The sequence below is a fragment of the Neophocaena asiaeorientalis genome, unplaced genomic scaffold, assembly GCF_003031525.2.
Source record: "Neophocaena asiaeorientalis asiaeorientalis breed wild unplaced genomic scaffold, Neophocaena_asiaeorientalis_V1.1 scaffold184, whole genome shotgun sequence".
Classification (NCBI taxonomy): domain Eukaryota; kingdom Metazoa; phylum Chordata; class Mammalia; order Artiodactyla; family Phocoenidae; genus Neophocaena; species Neophocaena asiaeorientalis.
Window position 1 is genome coordinate 8457817 of NW_020185325.1, and position 21528 is coordinate 8479344.

Genomic DNA, 21528 nt, shown 5'->3' on the forward strand with positions numbered 1-21528 from the left:
ATTTCCTGAGAATCTTAATTTTCCTATGAGAAATTAATCAAAGCTCTACTTAAGGTGAAAACCTGTAGATTACTACATAAATTCTAAATTGGCAAAATGTTATTTAGGGAAGTTCAGCATATCAGGTGAACTGTATATTTCTTTGGAGCCTACTGGCTCCTATTAGCTATCAGAAGAATGGCATATATAGAGAGATAAACTGTATCTTCTTTGAGCTGTATATTTTTATTTTCAAGAATGTTCAGGAAAGATCAAAATTGGGAACTCTGTTTGTAACCATTCTTCTTTTATTCCTATGGCCTGGGAAAATGTGCCTATTTTGTCTTAACTCTAGATTAAAAATATATATAAATAAATCAGAAAAGAACCCAGGTTTTCCACTCCTCTTTGAAAAGCAGGACTTAATAAAATTTTATTCAGGGTTTGATCCTTTACACCAACACACAAGGTTAGATAATGTCCAAGAAGATTACTGCAAGTCAGTAGTCTTTTGCCACGTGTGTTTCATCATTGAGCTTTCACTCCATCCTTGACTGAAGGTCATGCTCTACTAGAAGCAGGACAGTGACACCAGTCAACTCCACATCAGATCTGCTGCTTGAGGTTTGCAGGATATTCCAATAAATGTCGTTCAGCTTCTGACAAACCACACTAAAATGGGCTCTCCACTGGATTGATGTTTTTATGACTATACTGAAATTTTGGTAGGGTCTTTAAGCTATGCAATTAGGTAGATTCTTGAAATAAACTAGTCTGGATGGAAATGAATATTGACAGTCATTCATTTTAAAAGAAATGAGCAGTTTGACTGAAGTCTTACTGTGGTAGAAAATGACTTGCTTTTCACGCCATCAAAGGCAAAATTGCTGATCAATGGAGAAATGAAATTAGCTAGAAAAAAATCTCCTTTACTGATTGGCACTGTTTATAAGAAGACATATTTGTGTTATATCGCTGAACAAGACAGATATTTTGATCTGGCATCTTAAAATGGAGATGCATTTTCTTTTCATAATCAATTAGCTTTTTGCGATTGGCATAAGTAGTTAAAAAAAAGGAGATTAAAAATAAATCTATAAGGTACCCTTTCCTAAAAAATAATTTGTAAGTCATAACAAAATGTACCATTCATATCCTTCAAATTAATTATTTCATTGATAAAATAAGAGCTGCTTAAAGGCTTGATCAATGCAAATGTGGCATAATTTTTGTGTCTGGGAAATTTTTTGTTTAATTAGAAAAAAGTAATATTTGAAAAATTCTCTTACTTATTGATTTTACCCTGGGATATTTGTGAAAATAAGTGCATTGATAGTTTATGGATGAAGAGAGTTTCTGCTTAAAATATCAAGATCGTTTTACAACAGTTTTTTTTTTCTTGCTATTGTTTCTCCATCTCCTACCCCTATCTTTGCTGCCAATTCCTGTGTCCCCTCCCCATTAAGAGTTTGTCAGCTTTGGAGAATTGTTTTGCTCCAGAGTCAGCATGTGGTGAGTTGATTATTGTAACATATCCAGAAAGAAGCTTACAAGAGGTATTATATGTGGGAAACAAGGATACCTCTAGACTCCTTGAGAGATTGGCTGCATAATTTCTTGGCCCCTTGAAAAATGAAAATGCAGAATTTCTTGTTCACAAATTATTAATTTCAAGATGGTGACAGCAGAGCATTAAACCAAGTGAGGGCCCTTTGTGACTGCACAGGTCATTGCCTATGAAGTTGGTCCTGGCTCCTTGTCCTGGGAGCCTCTTAACTCTTCTCTTCTGTTCAAGTCACTGAGGAACATCTACTCCCTCGTTTGTCATAGAATTTGAGCAGCTCTATTTCCTGTCCCTTCAGTAGTTGGGATCCTTATTTTTGTCTTTCTGTCAATTTTTGATTCATGTACTGCCTAGAAACTGTCAACAGTGTCTTTTTTGACAACTTACTGCAGTACATCTTCAATTTAACCACCTCTTTGGTTTTCTTCTTTTTTTCTGAAAGGAGCTTTTCTCCCATCCTGCCTTGTGTGATCTGGTTCCCACATCCTACTCTTTGTCTTTAATCCAACACTTTTATTGCCTTGGATTGTTAACTGTTCCAGGGGGCTCTAGGATGAGTCACATGTCTTCAGACTAGATGGCAGGACTAGAGAGCAGTACCAGGGTTCCATTAGCTTCAGGGTCCTCTTTCCCTACTCTCAGGATTTGAGGAGCTCTAAAACCCAAATATGCATTTTTAATTTCTGGATGTGGTTTAGCTCTGAATTTATGACCTCATTTCTACCTTTGTGACCTGGACTAGACACTCATTTAGAAGGAGACTAAATTTCCGTTTCATCATCACCAGAAACTCTTAAGAAAACCCTAAGCTTTTGGCTTTTTGTTTGTTTGTTTTTCTCTCTCCTGGGCTCCACCCAGACTACTCTAGTTCTGTAGATCAAAAAATAATTCTCAAGGAGGAAGAGGAGGACAGCTCAACAGAAGAAAGAGGAAAAGGACATCTTAAAAGAGTAAATCTTAGTTCAACTCCTCAAGTACACAACCCAAACAAGTAAAGTCAAGGAACCAAAGGACACATCAAGGTTCTTTTCAGTATTATCCTTCCTAGCAGATATGTTTTCTCTTCCTGACAATAGTTCAAGGACCTGAGCCCAGGGGGTGAGTGAGATCATTCTATTTCCTCCAGCCCTTTGTGTTCCAAAAGTAGTTCTAAGCGTCTAAAGCAACTTCTTAATTCCTCCCAGTAACCGGATAAGTTAAGGCAGGTAGCAGTGATCACTTTTCATTAATAAGGCAGCTGAGGCTCAAGTGACTTAGTTGATTTTTCCAAGGGCACAAAATGAATTTCAAAAACATTTTTGAGAACTCAGAATTCTCAAATGCCCAATTAAAAAATCTTAAAAAAAAAAATCTTGCCATACCTTACTGCTGGCATCAAGATGTTTGCCACTAAACAACAAAAAAAAATGATATTCATCACTGTTGATGTCTGTGTTAATCTGTCTAGATTACCGTCATCTGGATCTCTAACATCATTTGCTATATTTTACTCCTTTCCCTACTCATCATTCCTAAACATGGTAATTCTTTACTTTATATCCTTGTAATTTTTAAAAATGAATTTTTTCAACATTTGAGGTTAATTCTTTGATATTCATTTTATCAATAGTGGGGCAATATAGCAACTCATTACTACAATTTTAAGCTGAACCAGTAACTAAAGTTTCCATATGTGGCTGGATGCCACATATGGTCTCTCAGAGTCGCCCTTAATACTTCTTTGTCCTGAGCTTTTTTTTAGCATTAAATATCATCCTGCACTTAGATGGGGATCTCAAGATTGTACAGTTGCTTAGTTACTTGCTTTTTTCATTGCTTCTCATTTAAGCCAATGACTAAATGAACAATTAGGACTTGGATTGTGTGAGAGATGTGTTTTATTTGGCATGGACCCTAATGACCAGATAATGAACTGCTTCATTCCTATCAAGAGGATATTCTAAAGGATGGTTTCATTTCTTAATGCTGACCCTCACTCTGAGAGGCAGACTGCTCTAATCACGATAGTTAATGAACAATAAGTGGCCATTTGTCACATTTTCATTCTTTATTCCAGGCCTCAGCCAACCTCTAACATAAAGAATTCAAACTATGATGAAATGCTTTAACAGGTAATGATGAGAGAGATGATGAGAATTTTTAGGGCAGGTTCATGCTCCATATGTTCTCTGTAGTAATCAAGTTGAAAAATAGTAGTTTGGTTCCGAGGCACTACACAGTTTGATTCACTGGACATTTATTGACTACCCTACTTGTACCTCATAAAAGCAGAAAGAGAAATGAATATCAAGGCACAAATCTCTGCCTCTCATAATTCAATAGTACGAAGTTAAGTTCTAATCAAAGTTTAAGTAAATTAGGTTAAGATATACTTGGTTACTAGATTTGTGTGCAGAAAATATAAATTCAGAGGAAATATCAGAAGTCTCTAGAAGGTATGAAGACCTTTAAATTGTGTCTTCTGTACCCTTGGCTTGTGCGTACTTGACTTTGAATATAAACATAACCCGACATTTGGAAAGTTCACAGTTAAATTGTGGAAGTTCATTAACTGCATGATTAAAGGTGATTAAAGGTGTTTAAATTTCCATAATCCATTTACAAGTTTTATCCATTTAAAATCTCTAAATTAGCAGTTTTCTCTGCTTCTATTATTCAGGTCATTGAACCTTAGTTGAGCTAAATGTTTAAGTGTTCCCCGTAAAGAAAGCAAACAAAATTTAAATATCTGCCATAGGAATGTCAAAATAGGAAATTAACCAGTAGTCTGAAGAGAAAACTTCCGTTACTATTTTATTTCATCTTTCCCTCCTCATCACCATATATAATTATAACTGAAATAATAAAATTTTGTAAAATATTTCCTTTTAAAATAACTGTATAAAACTTAGGTCACTTGGATTCCTTTGGCACATAGTATTATAAATAACAAAGGCACTAAAATAGGGTTATTTTCATTGTAAACTTTAGTTGGAAGATAAATCATAAGAAATTATGTAGAATATATGGTACATCACATCCAAGTGAAAAATGACATAACATTTTATTTTAAAATACTGTTATTAGAATATTTTCTCTAATAATTTATATTTTATGCTATCGATTAGCTAGAACAGTAGGATAAGCATAAGTGGAAATCAAAATTACATTGATAAAATGCAAAACATTATTGGTCACCAAATATTAATCTCTCTAAAAGGGGTTTTGGTAATAAGAAGAGAGAATTAACAGTTTGTAACTTTTTTTAAAAAAAGTAATTAAAGTTACGAAAGCATCAAGATAAAATTATTATTGACTGAACTTTAAGTTAACTTTTGTAATGCTGATAAGAACTTTTTGATTCTTTAGAGAAGTATTTATTTAGTGTCTATTGTGTGTGTCAAACTTTGTGGAAGGTACAAATATCTCTCCCAAGAATCTTAAAATCTAGTTTCAGAAATGTCAACATAAGTAACTACGATAGTTGGTAGAACACCAAAGACCCATAATCGAGATGCAGAAAAAGTAATATGAATGTTGAAAGGTGGGAGTATCACTCCCAACTGGTGAGATGGGGGGTGAGTTGAATCGCCAAAGATTCCACAGATCAAGTGGCACTGCACCGAGATGGACCTTTTAGGGATAAGTCAGTAGTAATTACCCTATAGGAATGAAGGGAGTAGTGACATTCTGCCTGACTGAGACATGGAGGAATTGAAGATCAGGAGCTGAAAAGTTTTGGAAAATATGTGTGTGAGTTTATGTATGGAGAGCCTTGAGTGCCAAGTTGAAGAGAATCCTTCGATTCTATTCAGTGAATATATATCAAGCACTTTACTCTTTGTGTTGTGCTAAAATCTGTGGATATTTTTAAAAATCCAGGCAGCAGGGTCTTTCTCCTCAGGAAGTTCACTTTGTGCATTTTGTAGATGCCATAGATGTCCGGACTGGAGTAGGTTAGATGGATTATTGGATACTTTTGGTCAGAGGAGATCTGGGCTATGATTTGGAAGTAATAATTTGAAGGTGATATGTGAAATACATCAGAATGGAGAAGACTTGGGCAGTATACCCTCAAATGTCAGCCGTCCCAATTTTATTCAGTTCTGAAAAGGACATCTCTTAAAAGAAGAAAATGAAAAATACCAAATTACGTTTGCAGGCTGGTGTGGAGGACAATTCTAAGTGGAATGAGGCTTATTTTCAAGAATCCCACGTTAATGTTCTAATTTCATGTAAGTAAAGGTACTTCTGACATGGAGTAGTCACTAGAATGATTTATTTCTTTAATCTGCACAACTGCATTTACTAATGAGGGCAGAGGCATGGTGGCAGACCATGCAGGTACCAATGTTCTGCCCTCGCAGGTGATCTTCTCAGCAGCCCAGGATCACAGCAAGAGAAAATAAGTGATGCCAAGTTCTTGGGTGAGAGGGGAGAGAGTGTTGGAGGAGAAGAAGAAAGAGACTTTGTTGAAATTGAAGAATGGAATAAATTGGTAAAAAATTAATACAACAGTTTTAGAGCAAAGGAATATGGCATACTTTTTTTTTCTTAAACATTTTATTCACGTTATAGAGGGATTTTTTTGTTTCTTTTTTTCCAATCATTAGGAGAATGGTTGAAGAGTACTGAATCCATCACTACTTTGATGACACAGTTAGGATTCCAGATTCACATTTCCAGGTACCAAGAGTTCCCTCTAAATGCCACTATCAAGTCAGCCTTCTTATACATTTCTTTCTGCTGAACGCAGCAATGCCCATGGATATCTCTGAAGCATAATCACACCTTAGGTCGGTATTCCTCCAGGTAAAGCAGCTGTTTGGAACTGAATGCTCCCCTTCTTTTTTGTCTTACAAACTGAATTGCATCTTCGTACTTCATTCCACATTCAATCAAAGCAAGTGCGACCAGCACAGGTGCCCTTCCCAGTCCTGCAACACACTGCACTGCAACACAACAACCTGGCTCTTCATGAAATTTGGTTTTTAGTAGGTTTAGCCAATCGTCAACTATCTGATTAGGGGGTGGCGCTCCATCATCAAAAGGCCAATCTAGAACGTGGATTCCTTCTTTTTCAACTGGTGCTTTATCATATGTAGCATCACAAACTTGAACCAAAGTTGTCACACCATACTTCTTAAGTTCCTCTGTGAACTTGTTGAGGGTAGCATTGGTAGGGTTGTGGGTTATCAGAAAACGCATGTTGTCATAGGAGATCTCCACAGGGGCTGGACGGTTTATTATGACAAAAAGTGTGAGCATGCGTGTGTGAGTGTGATGGGGAAAATGAAAAAAAAAGCAACAAATCTTGAAATGTTTCACAGCAGAAAACATTAAAAAGACCACTAAAATGCCTATTATCGATCAGTGTTTTCTCTACTCAACTTGTTTATTCTTTAAGAAGCTTCTCCCTTCAAGATAAGCAGAAGTATTTAGAATCCACTTGAATCCAAATTCAATTTGGGCCTCAATGTCTGCTGATGGATACCTTCGGACTCCAAAAAAATCCAACTACATACGAAACTTAAGCAGCCTTTACTACATTTAGGCACTAGTGAGACAAGTTAAAAGAGTAGGTCGCTTTCCACTTTTGTTTACTTGATGCTTAATTTTACTGGAGTCATTAAAAGGTATATGCTTGCAATAAAAAAAAAAGCCAACAATTTCTGAGGCCAGTCTCAGTGTCCAGAGTGTTCAAGGCAATGTTAATTATGGCACATAGAACCTCCAAGCTCACTTGTCAGCGGAAATGCTGTGCTGAGCCTGGCAGAAGTCTGCCCTCACACTCAGAATCGCCATAAATGTGCAACGTATATTCCAACGAAAAACGCTGGCGAGCTGGGGACTGGGCATTGAAGTCCAGCGGCGGCGGGAGCGGTTGCAGCGACGCCCCACCTCCCCCCCTCCAGCCTTGGCGTGCAGGAATATGGCATAATTTAATGCTAAATTATTGCTCTAAAATTCTGCTGCTGAATTATTAAAGTAATATGACTTTTCTCCATATGCTAGGTAGAATTCTAGGATGTCCCCTAAGACTCCTACTCACTGAAGGGCATGTCCTGTATAGTTCCTTCTCCTTAAGGCTAGATGGAACTTCTGAGTATGAGGGTATCTCCCCCATGAGCAAATTAAATCGTAGTACAAAAGTGAAGGGATTTTTGCTGATGTGATTATGATTCCTCTAATTAGTTGACTTTGAGTCATTCAGAATTCTGAGTGAGCATGAACTTCAGATGAGCTCTTTAAAAAAGAGTCTAGAAGTCAGAAATACTCTCTGCTACTGGATTTGAAGAGTAAGTCACAGTGACTTATTCAACACTGAATTCTGCCAATGACCACATGGCTTGGAAGAGGATCCCAAGCCTCAGATGTGACCGTTGCTCTGGCTGACACCTTGTTTGCTGTCTTGTCAGATCCTGAGCAGAGGCCCAGCTAAGCACAGTCCAGACTTTTGACCTACAGAAACTGTGAGATAACAAATGTTTTGTTTTTTTTTTCTAAGTTGCTTAATTTGTGGTAATTTGTTAACACAGCAATAAAAATTTAACATACTCCTCATTGGATAGGTATTCTGAGGGGGCAGGAGAGTGGGGATAATATATATGGAAAATATGTTTACTAAAAATTGAATGAAAATCCATTGACAATGCTTAGTGGATTAATTAACCTAAAAATATTCAGGCTAGTAGATTTCTTTCCCCTACATCTGGCTCTTACTTCTAAGAGTTAGGTATAGTTTGGGACAGAGCAGTCCATCAAGCAGGGCATAAAATGGCCATGTGATACTGTGTCAGAGAAAAAAATATGCCCCTATTTATCTCACTTGATTATCACTGGGAAATTATGATTGGTTTGCTAAAGGGAGGAAATGGGCTTATTTTGGTTAGAACTAGACATGGATTTGTTGACCATCAGTTAATTGTTAATTTAAAGCAAAACTACATGACTCATTCTATGTCTTTGTTTCTATCTGGAAAATATTAATATTTTCTTTATATTGCACTGCCGAATGTGATTAAGAACTGAATCAAGCATTGGTGTATCATAGAGACATAGAAATGATGGTCATAAGTTTTATGCAAGTGTAATATTTGTGGAGAGTTCTGCTCCCTTCCCTCCCAGCTTTCTTGTTTGATTCTTGGGATAATAGAAACTGATTCTTGAAAAGGATGAAGAAATTAACAAAAACACTGTAAGCAGAGTAAAGCTCCAGAGTTATATTAAGAAACAATTTAGCAGTCTTTAGGAAGGAAGAGAAAATAGGGTGGTTCTCTATAGGGTAGCACATGGAATTCGGTTATAAGAAGTGCTTCAATGCAGCAGTAGAAAGGTTTATTTGTCCATAAATGTGTCCTCAGCAGGATGAGCTTGGAAAGGCTGCTTCCTTCACCCATTCCTTCTGAAGCCTGGATTTGAAGGCCAATGCCTCATTGTAACAGTAAGGAATGGAAATTAGATAGTAACCGAATCTCTCAAAAACTGAATCAGAGGCTGAGAGGAGATAGAGGATCCCAAGAAGGGAGGGCAGAGGAGTAAGAAGGCGGGGGAAAAAAAGAGGGAGCAATAGAGAAGACATACCCTAATGTCCTTTGATGAACATGTTTTGTATTGTCTACAGAAGAGGAAACAAAACAAAGTTTGGCATTATTTTCTGGACTCTGTGTATTTGATCTTAGAATTTTAGAACTCTTTGGTAATGAAGTGTATTTTTAATTCTTTCAGACATTAAGGGTGTAGCTATAAGGTTATACTTCTTTGTTCATTAGGATTGTAAGTGTCTGGAGAATGTGTAAGTCAACAAACAGGATTTCAAGTAATTTTATTATTAAACTACAGAGTTTATATCTACATGCATGTATGTAGATCTGAACAACATATAAATCTGCAGCATTTCCTAGCAAATTCTTATACATAATGCATATTATATCATATTAAACAAAATCATAAGAGTTCAGCAATAGTCTTCTGTATTCTAGTAATTATATGTTTGCCTTGCCCTCAAATCATCCTAAAATTGCCAGGGCCTAATCACCTCTGAGCTCATTATCTGGTCGGCTCATGGTAGACTACAACACACTGTCTTTGGGAGTTTTAAGGCGGAAGTTAATTCCTTCTTTTCTCGTGTGAGGGAGTGGAATGATTCCTACACTATCCCTTCAGCTGCCTGGATGGATGTCTCCTTAAGCAAAAATGGAATCTGGAGGAAAGAAGTTGTGGAGAAAAGTGAAGGGGAAGACTTTACAGTAATCCCATGACCCCATAGTGAGAGATTTTCTTTGTCCTCATCTACTATGTTCCTTACTGAATAATATCCAATTCAGTATTTTTCATCCTTATGGGGAATTAAAATTCACAAATCATTTTTACTGGGATTATGGCATTTTAGGGTACAAAGTATATACATGCACACTTTCATATTCAGTTAGCTTTATTCAGCTTAAAGTTTCTCATTCTCTTTACTGTTTTCCTACAACCACAAGTTGACTAGCTGTGACCTTTGGGTCATTCTAAATTTTGGGGATAATACAATTGTACTTCTCATCCTACCTAAGCAGAAGCGCTAAAGGTATTTTTTTTAAACCATTTTTTTCCTATTGAAGTATAGTTGATTTACAATATTGTGTTAGTTTCAGGTGTACAGCAAAATGATTCAGTTATACGTATACATATATCTATTCTTTACCAAATTCTTTTCCCATATAGGTTATTATTATAGCATTGAGTAGAGTTCCCTGTGCTATACACCAGGTCCTTGTTGTTTATCTGTTTTATACATAGCAGTGTGTATATGTTAATCACAAACTAATTTATCCCCCCATCACCTGCTAAAGATATTTTTTTACCACATAATTTGTCCTGAAAATGCAGAGTACTTTCTCTTTGGTCTCTATTATTTTATGACAAAAATATTATCCTTTAATTATCTGTATGTGAATTCATTTATGTATTTTGCAGAGAGATGTGAATGCAAATGGTTCTAATAGAGCAAGATCAGTGGTAACAAAGGCACTGAATTCTTCAGGAAACTGAGGATTGAAAAGCTTGAAAGGCTGAGCTTGAAAGGCTGAAGGCTATCTGAGACCTCTGACCACAGAAAGTTTATCATAACTTCTTGGCTCACCTGCGCCTTTAAAAATTCCTTTGTCCTTTGTCTAAAGTGGTATCTAGTGTAGGACCATGACTTGCACTAATCATCAACTCTTCCTCTAGAATCTTGACATGTAACTTCTTTTAAAGAAATTTGGTTCCCTATGTTCTCCATGGCTCTCTGTTCTCTGCTCAAACCCAATGTGTAAAAATCATGAGTTTCTAATCACAATCTATCAGGAAACCACTTAAGACAAGTTTTCTTAGACATTTATCTTTCAAAAGGAACACCAGGATGTGATATAAACACACCTGTTACTATTATTGTGTGGTTATTCAGACTTCTGTCAGCCTTGTAGTTTTATTTTTTAAAATACTGTATTTTTGAAGAGGGAAAAAAAGCTTACCACACAATTAGTAGGACAGTATTAATCAGGATAAAGGGATTTTTGAACTGCGTGAAAGGCTCTCTTAAAGCTGATGTCCTTTTTTACAGTTCCATCACTGACTTAGTTGAAAATGTGGAAAGCAGGCTCATTAAAAATATGGATGATCAAAGCTTGAAGAGGGAATGGAGATATTTGAGGACAGAATTAGGATTTCAAGAAGATGAATGATGGCTAAAATAATCAAGTGGAAATATTATAAGGATATATGTAAATGCTGAACTTGAGCTCTAAAAGTCAACTGCACAAATACAGGTTAGGGCAATACCTGGCTTGAGAGCAGGTGAGCAGGTGTTCATCAATACTAATTAACAATAAAGCAAAGCAGGAAACAGAATAAGCTATGGAGTTTCCATTTAAGCCAATAATATGATATGTTCTCTAAAATAGCTTATGTAATCTTACCCTACATAATCTTATTAAAAAGAATAAAACATCCTATGTAAATATATATGTTTCTGTGAATATATTTATGATTCATGTGTGTTGATATAAATTGTAGAGTGAGGCATGTGAAGCCATACAGATAACAATTACATTGGCTAGCTTAGGGGACTTAAGTTTTTTTTTTTATCCAATCCTGTTTTAAGAATTTGAAATTACAATTACAGTATATAAAATAAAATAATGTCGGGCTTCCCTGGCGGCGCAGTGGTTGAGAGTCCACCTGCCGATGCAGGGGACACGGGTTCCCGGTCCGGGAAGATCCCACATGCTGTGGAGTGGCTGGGCCTGTGAGCCATGGCCACTGAGCCTGCGCGTCTGGAGCCTGTGCTCCGCAACGAGAGAGGCCACAACGGTGAGAGGCCCGCGTACCACAAAAAAATAAAATAAAATAAAATAAAATAAAATAAAATAAAATAAAATAAAATAAAATAATGTCAAGGGTACATGGAACTCCTAAAGAAGTAAAAATAATAATAGCAACAATAACTATATTCCTGTTATACTTGTGTAGCAAACTACAGTTTATGTTATGTAATAAATTATTTTATTATTAATTAAAATTATTCTTTAATTTTAATTGGTTCCTTACAACTCTATAAGATAGGTAAGGTAGGACTTCTTTTACTTCTAGGTATTAATGCAAACTCAGGGAGGTGAAATTATTTAATTTGATCTGAGTTCCAGTGGTCATAACAATAACACAAATATGTCTTTCCAGAAGCATTGCTGTGGATGAGTCAGAATAGCATCCAGAGGAAGAAAGTCCTGGTTTGGTATTCTGTGTTGAATGTATGCATATCTAAATGGGAAAGTATAATATACAGTGTAAAATAATATCTTAGCATATATTTTATATAAATAATATAATAGAAAATAATGCACTGTAATGTAATAAAGTTAGAGATTTAATCATATATTCATTTCATTTAATGTTTTAGTAGGCATATTAAAAAACTGAAATTCATCAAAGATAAACATAGAAAGTGTGCTAACATTCTAAAAACCATGGCTTAGGAAATTAACTTGAAGGAACCAAGAAATGGTTTTAAAGAGCAAGCTCCAAAAGAGTCGGGATCATTTCTGTAGGCACATAATAATTATTTGTTCAATGACATAATTTCTGTCATTATTTATTTGAAGAAAAGACATTTGAGTTATTTCAGAGGATAGTCATAGCAATAAGAGCTGAAAGTTATATTAAGACAAATTCCAGATATATTCATAGAGAGAAGAAATTTCTCATGACCAATGCTTTTTTGAGGCTTTTAAAAGTATTTGGGATCACTCCACTGCAGGAGTCTCTTAATTTTAAGTGTCTACATTTTAGTTTAAGTACCAAAACCTGTTTTGCTAACAGTAGAATATTTTTCAGGTAAAGAATAAGCTATATACATCTAATAATTTTCTACTGAAACTTGGACAATTGTCAAAACTTATAAAATAATTTCCATGACCTCAAGGAAAGACTAAATAATGCATTGTGCTTTTGAACTGAAATATGCCATGTCAGGAGTAGGCAAGAGTGGACTAGGATTAGAAGTTTGTGAACATAGACAGTATTCAAAAATCTTAATTTAAAAAAGTCCAACTTCTCAATTATCTAGGTATGCTTTTTTCATCTAATCTTTCTAATTTTTAATGTGAAGTGGCCAAAAGGAAAAAGGACCATAAGTGGAGGAAAGCTTCATGTTTGGGTTGGAGAGTGATTATGGATAACATGCATAGTAGACTTTGTTTACTGGGAGAAAAAAAAGTTTTGATGACATATCAATAATTGTTAAATTTCGTTTTTACAGTTTTCTTGATTATGGGTAAATCCACTGAGTTTTGAGTATATCAGGAAATTGTATATGGGATACTGTTAATGGGGCTTCATTTCACCTTTCAGAAGAACAGAATTCAGAACAGTGCAATATGCTTTAAGCATGTAATAGATCTTTTTTAAAACTTTTATTTGTTTTGGCTGTGTTGGGTCTTCGTTGCTGCGTGCAGGCTTTCTCTAGTTGCAGCGAGCGGGGGCTACTCTTCGTTGTGGTGCGCAGGCTTCTTATTGTGGTGGCTTCTTTTGTTGCGGACCATGGGCTCTAAGCACGCGGGCTTCAGGAGTTGGGGCACGCGGGCTTAGTTGCTCTGAGGCATGTGGGATCTTCCCGGACCAGGGATCGAACCTGTAGTCACCACAGAGCCAGGGTATAGGCACTTGATGCTTTCTATAATTTCTAAGCATGTAATAGATCTTGATAGTCACCAAGGGAACATATTTTTGTCTTTCTTGTTTTAAAATAAATGGCCTATTTTTTCTTTGATGATCAGTTTATTTCTTAAATATATATGAAACTAAATTGATTTTGTTGAGAGTTAACTTCATTATTCAATTCATTTAAGAACAAATCTGTGAAATGTGAGTTAAAAAATAACTTGAAATTTAAGACAAACAATACTTATGCTGACAGATATATGCATTATCAAATTTTGGAACACATTTAAAAATCTACAGATTAAAGAACAGCAATTTATGCATGAAAGACAGGCCAGAGATCTGATTTTTTGGAGCAATAAAAATATTTATTTTGTAAATTCCAATATTATATATTGGATTATATATTATATATATAATATATATGTGTAAATATATGTATATATATATATTTGGGGATGTAGAAGGGTTATAGACTTATTTTCTTAGGACATATTATATAATAACTTAGAAATAACTTTTTTGATTAAGTGGGTATAAACTCAAGGTTCAGGACAACTTAAAGTTTTGTGGTGGGTGTATTTCATAAATATAATATATACTAAAAAGTGTCATGGTAAATATAAAATGTGAACAAAACTCTTGCAAAAAATTAAAGTGAATGTTTATAGTATTATAGCTTGTATTTCTCACTAGTATTTACTGAAGTGAATGTGTTACCTGATCATTGCTTCAGTGTTTATGATTAATTGAAGACTCAGCTTGCCTGTCTGAATGGGGAAATTTTGATCTTTCTATTTAGCTTGTATTTCCGGAAAGGTACCCTTGTATCCCTTGCCTACTTTCATAGATGAAGAATGGCCTTCCGAGGCTGTACAGAAGCCACAGAACAGAATTCATAACTATGATTTTCAGAGTAATATTGTTTCTCGGGGGCAATACAAATAACTGGCTCGTTTTCTGACTAGACTAGTTGTACGGTAGGACAGCAATCTTTTACTTAAAAGTTTCTCCATCTGAAAAAAAATGGATATATCATGAATACCATTTATCTTTCTGGGGATGAAAATAATTTACAAGATATGTTAGAGTACTTTGTAAGTGTATAATGTTCTGCAAATGCTCAATAATTAAGAGAACAGCTCATTTAAAAATATAAATCAAGTATCTTAGAGGAAGAAGAATTGCAGGAAAGAAACCAGGCAAAGTGCCACTGTGTCAGTGCTCTCGGCAGATTGTCTAGCTGCAGCGAGGTATGGTAGTTTTTATTAACTCCTCCTTGCAGCATAAACCTGGCAGACACCAGATTACCCTTTTTTTAAAAATTTATTTTTGGCTGCGTCAGGTCTTAGTTGCGGCACGCAGGATCTTTGTTGAGGCATGTGGGATCTTTCATTGCCCCGCGCGGGCTCTTCCTTGTGGTGTGTGGGCTTCTCTCTAGTTGTGGTGTGCAGGCTCCAGGGCGCGTGGCCTCTGTAGTTTGTGGCACGCAGACTCTCTAGTTGAGGTGCGCAAGCTCAGTAGTTGTGGCGCACGGGCTTATTTGCCCCTCGGCATGTGGGATCCTAATTCCTTGACCAGGGATGGAACACGCCTCCCCTACGTTTTAAGGTGGATTCTTTACCTCTGGACCACCAGGGAAGTACCCCAGATTACCCTTTAGAGCTCCTTGACCTTGCCCAGTGACAAGATCTCTGACTTAAAAGAAGTAATATGCACCCACTCAGTATGAGACATGCTGGGAATAGAGAACATGAAGGTTTTCATGGCGCTTTGGGGAAGGCAGGGGATTAAATAAATCTTAATAATATCTTGCACCGAATTGACAAATAGCATGGGAAGTGCAAGCTGCTCAGAGCACACAGTAGGAGCACAGAAGCTCTTTCAACGTGAAGGTAGAGTTAGTTGGGGAAAGCTTTCCAGGGAAGTGCCTTGTGCTTAGCTCTCTGCTACTGGGCAGAAACTTGTGCTAGGAAAGGGGCATAGTGCCCAAGGAGGTAACACTATGTACCAAAAAAATTCCAAATAGAATTATTTTAGAATTTTTATTTATTCTATTTTTATCATTTGTTGACTGTCATCTCTCTTCAGTCTGTATTTGATCATGTGTCATTCTCTCCTACCTTCCAGGTTGTAAAATTTCCTTATTGCATAATAAACTCCTGAGTTTAGCTTCCAAGTTTCTCCACAATCTGACACTTACTCATAAATCTTAAAATTCAATCAAAGAGAAGCACCCTCCAGACATGATGGCATTTGAGCTTTCTTGTATGTGAATTTTGGTCTTCACATATCTATGCCTGTAAAAATAATTTAAGACATAACCCAAATCCTATCTTCTTCATAAATTTTCTGATTCCACTCTTTGGAAGACTTTCCAGAAAAATACATTTGTTGTCTATAATGTTAAGTTGTTACTTACCCCTTGTTATGTTTTCTGGGACTTCCCTCACAGAAAATATTCAAATCATAGAATTATTTAATCTGAAAAGAAAGCATGACTGCTTCAAAAAAGAAATGAAAAGTTATTTATATGCCATAATTATATTTTGAGCTCGTGAGTCTTAATACTATAAAGTTCGAATGTATCCTTTTACTCTGCTCTGCCTCAAACATTGACTGATTCATTCTGAAGAATATAGCACATCTATTTTATAGCTTGAGAGTTTTTTTTTTTTAACAGTTCTGGTTCAAAGCTATAAAATTATGCCTAAGATATTATACTTTTCTGTGTGTTTATTTTTGGTTCTCCAACTAGATTTTAACAAGCCCTATAAGATAAGAATTTTTATTCCTTCTCTCCCTCTTCCTTTTCTTTTTCTTTGCCTTTTCTCTCTCTCTCTTTCCCTCCCACCTTTTCTTCCTTCTGCTCAGGCTTCCATATTTATTCAGTAAATATGATTAAAATACACATGCACTTAGGGAGGATGTGAATGCTAGAAAGGCGCTGGCTTAAATTAAGTAGTCTAACATAAAGAACTACCAGGATATATCATGGAAACAATGTGAAGGTAATACAGTTAGATTTCAAGAGATGCTAGCATTGGGAACTGGAAGATGTTTACTTACTAAAAATAGCTACTTGATCTTTTTCTCTCTATAAGAAAAACATATTCTCTAATCTCCAGTTTTCTCTTTTGTGTCTGCCCCAATTTTTTCATTTTCTTTGTAAATCTGACTCAACTAGGCTTTTCATCACACACACGACACAAAAATGGCAGCACATCTTTCTCTGAGAAGCATGACCTTCTAGATTCAGGACCACCACCAACTGACTCCGAGGCTTTGTATTTCAGAGTCCAAATTCTGTAGAGAGAGAGAGAGAGAAAGAGAGAGACAGAATTGAATTGAATCTGCTCAGCTCATGGGTCAGTTCTCCACTCTTGATCCAAACAAAAGATGGGGAAGGATCATGAAGGGACAAACTTGGCAAGAGACACTATCCCTTCTGGCTAGAATCACTGTAGTATGGGGACAGTTCATCAGATAAGAGAGCATCCTAAACCTGTCAGCTGTATTTGTTATATGTAGGCATTATGAATATCAAATGGTTACATTTCAGGAGACAAAGCTTGAGCTAGAATAAAGGAATGAGATTCAAAAAGAAATAATGAGCATAAAGCTTCACAAATACATCAATAAATTTAAACTATTATTGACACATTAAATGAAAATATGTAATTTGAGAAGAATAAAAATTAAGTGAAATATATTTCATTTGAATTACTTTATTTTAAACATAATAAATATGAATTAGAAGTTTCAAGATGATTCATTCAGCTATATAATGAAATGTATATGTCATATGTGTACATATATTGCCTACCACATTCTCTTCTCTGTTCTAGATTTTAAGGAGATGACAGTGAAAAATATTATAGTAGATGATTTCTACAAGTAGTACTATTACTAGGGGAAACAGATAAGTGAACAGAAAGTTACAGTGCATTATAAGTTATGTGAAAGGACAGGTTGATTATGGGAGTACATGAGAAGAAATTATCTCCATCTTGGGAGTCTGGGAAAGCTTTCTGAAGGATATTGCATATAAGTTGAGACCCAAAGAATGAGTAGGAATTAATCAGAGAAGGAGGTAGAGAAAAGAATTGCAAGCAGAGGAACTACATGCATAAAATGCCTGAGATTAGAGAGATGATGACTGGTTTAGGGAACTTAAAGAAGTTGATTAAATCTGAAATGTGAAAAAGTAGCAAGGGATGTGGCTCAGGAGAAAAGGAGGCACAGATCAGGAAGCACCTGGTAAGACATTCTAGAGTTTACCTTAAGAGCAATGTGGAGCCATTATAACATTTCATTCAGGGGCAGAACATGATCAGATTTGCCATTTATAAAGAAAAAGAGCTCTGTTCAGTGTGGCAAAAATCGGAAGGAAGCAACATGAATTTTGAGAGTATTGCAAAAATTCTGCTGCAAAAATTCTGTTATTGGAGTTTATAAAGAAGTTGGCAGTGGGAATGGAGAGAAGTAGATGGAGTCAAAAAGTATTTTGGAAATAAAATCTATAGAATTTGATGGTTATAGGGATTAATGAAGATAAAATTGTTCCCTATGACTCTCAGGTTTCTATTTGAAGGTACTGTCTGAATTGTGGTATCATTCACTAATATAGAGACACTGGAAGAAGAAAAGCAGGCTTGTTGGAGGAGAAAAACAATAATTTCAGTACTGAATAGGTAAAGCTTCAAGAACCTGAAAGGCATCCATGTAAGTGTGTCCTTAGTCCCTGGAAAGCCACTGTTTGCTACCAATATTTAGTAGCAACTTCTTATTTTTAAGACACAGTTTAGTCCTGATAAAAATACATTAAATACCTTCTAACTTTCTAACTTTAGTCTAACCACACTCCACCCCTCAATTGATTTTTCTAAAATACATTTCTGATTATGTCACTGACCAGTTCAGTATCTTTAATGTTTAATAAAGATTGCTGCTAAATGGAAATTACTTATTCTGCTACTATTTTGTACATAGAAGATACTCAGATTTTTAATGATTCATAGTTTTCATTTCTTTAAATTCACTTATTGAACACCTGCAATACACAGCACACTATAGAGATACAAAAGTAAATAGGATGAGGTAATGATCTTCAATAGAGTTTAAATCTATATAACTTTCAAATTAACTTTAAATAATTGTGTATCACAAGAGTGAAGTAGAAATACCAAAAGAAAGAGTGCTTTAAAAGTGCTGTCATTCAGTAAAGCCTCAGAAGCCCAGAAATGTTAGGGAATTCATAAGGGAATAAAGATTTACCATGTGGGTATTGAAAAGATACTAAAAACATGAAAAAAATAGATTCTCATTTATCTAGTGATGAAAAAGGTCATTCATTACTTTTGTGAGGACGATTTCAGGAGATCAGTGAGTCCCTAAGTCAGTCACAAGAATATCATAGAGAGGAAATGAAGAGAGCAACCATAGTCTACATTCAATTGGCTTTTAAATAAATGGATGAAGTTGATGGTTAAAAGCTGGAAGGAACTAGAACTGTGATTCAGATATGTGTGTGTGTCTGTATGTTTATATTTACAAATGAGTGTATGTATATCTTTGTAAAGCTTATAAAGAATCCAGACAAATGGGGTCTCCAGAGAGAATGTGGTGGCAAGGGTTATCAGTTTAAAAACGTATTCAGTATCCCATGCTCTTGGATTGGAAAAATTAATATTGTTAAAATGGCCATATTACCCAGAGCAATCTATAGATTTAATGCGATCCCTATCAAATTATTCATGACATTTTTCACAGAACTAGAACAAATAATCTTAAAATTTATATGGAACCACAAAAGACTCAGAATTGCCAAAGTAATCCTGAGGAAAAAGAATAAAGCTGGAGGCATAACCGTCTCAGACTTCAGATAATACTTCAAAGCCATGCTAATCAAAACAGCATGGTATTGGTGCAAAAACAGACATATGGATCAATGGAACAGACTAGATATCCCAGAAATAAACCCATACACCTACAGTCACTTAATCTTTGACAAAGGAGGCAACAATATACAATAGGTAAAAGATAGTCTCTTCAGCAAGCGGTGTTGGGAAAGCTGGAAGCTGTATGTAAATCAATGAAGTTAGAACACTCCCTTACACCATATACAAAAATAAACTCAAAATTACTTAAAGACTTAAATATAAGACAAGACACCAAAAACTCCTAGAAGAGAACATAGGCAAAACATTCTCTGACATAAATTGTAGCAATGTTTTCTTAGGTCAGTCTCCCAAAGCAAAACAAATAAACAAAAGGGACCTAATCAAACCTATAAGCTTTTGCATAGCAAAGGAAACCATAAACAAAACGAAAAGACAACCTATGGAATGGGAGAAAATGTTTGCAAATGATGCAACTGACAAGGGTTTAATTTCCAAAATACATAAGCAGCTCAAACAGCTCAATATCAAAAAAATAAACACCCCAACAGAAGACTTAAATAGACATTTCTCCAAAGAAGACATATAGGTAGTCAACAGACACATGAAAAGATGATCAATGTCACTAATTGTTAGAGAAATGCAAGTCAAAACTACATTGAGGTATCACTTTGCACCAGTCAGAATGGCCATCATCAGAAAGTCTACAAATAATAAATGCTGGAGAGGGTGTGGAGAAAAAGGAACTTTTCTACACTCTAGGTGGGAATGTAAATGGATGCAGCCATTATGGGGAACAGTGGGGAGGTTCCTTAAGGAACTAACAGCAGAGTTACCCTATGATCCAGTATTTCCACTCCTTGGCATACTTCCAGAAAAGATGAAAACTCTAATTTAAAAAGATACCTGCACCCCAATGTTCATAGCAGCACTATTTACAGTAGCTAAGATATGGAAGCAACCTAAGTGACCATTAACAGATGAGGGGATAAGGAAGAAGTGTAACATATATATAATGGAATATTACTCAGCCATAAAAAAGAATGCATTAATGCCATTTGTAGCAATATGGATGGACTTAGAGATTATCATACTAAGTGAAGTAAGTCAGACAAAGACAAATATCATATGATATCAGTTATGTATGGAATCTAACAAAAGATTCAAATGAAATTGTTTCAAAACAGAAATAGATTCACAAACATAGAAAGCAAAATTATGATTACCAAAGGATAAAGGAAGGGGGGGATAAATTAGGAGCTTGGGATTAACAGATACATACTATTGTGTTTAAAAGAGATAAACAACAAGGTCCCACTGTAAAGCACAGGGAACTATTATGTTCAGTGTCTTGTAATAACCTATAACGAAAAGAATCTGAAAAAGAATACATATATATATATACACACATATATATATGAGTGATTCAGATTTATCTGAACCACTACTGTACATTGGAAACTAGCACAAGATTATAAATCAACTATAATTCAATGAAAAAAAGTATGCAGACATGTACAAATAATAAAACTTGACTGCGTGTGATTAGACTATGGGCATTGAAAAATACTGCATATTTAAGTTAAACCAGAGGAGAAGAAAGATTGAGAGAATTATTATTGATAATATTCTATTTCTTGTGAATAAGCTCTGTAAAGAAGGATGAGAGATTGAGGTCAAGCAAAATATTGAGAGTGCCGTTATAATAAGAGAATCCAAAAGAGTTTGGGACAATCTCATATCTGTGGAAATACAAAACAATAGAATTCAGGGCTGTCAAGCAATCAGGACTTGAGGAAGCAATGTCCTAGATAAATGGCAGATATAGCCAAGCGTCCAGTGTTCACTAGCTTTCTCTCTTGAGGAATTTTTGGAATTCTTAAGTTCCACAAGGTAAAACGTAAGCATAAAACCTCTACAAAG

General features: G+C 35.5%; 1 pseudogene; it reads right to left on the reverse strand.

The window, feature by feature from the left end:
- Positions 1–6307: 6307 nt before the first annotated feature.
- LOC112392585 (protein tyrosine phosphatase type IVA 2 pseudogene) lies at positions 6308–6760 on the reverse strand (annotated as a pseudogene).
- Between the last annotated feature and the right edge of the window lie 14768 nt (positions 6761–21528).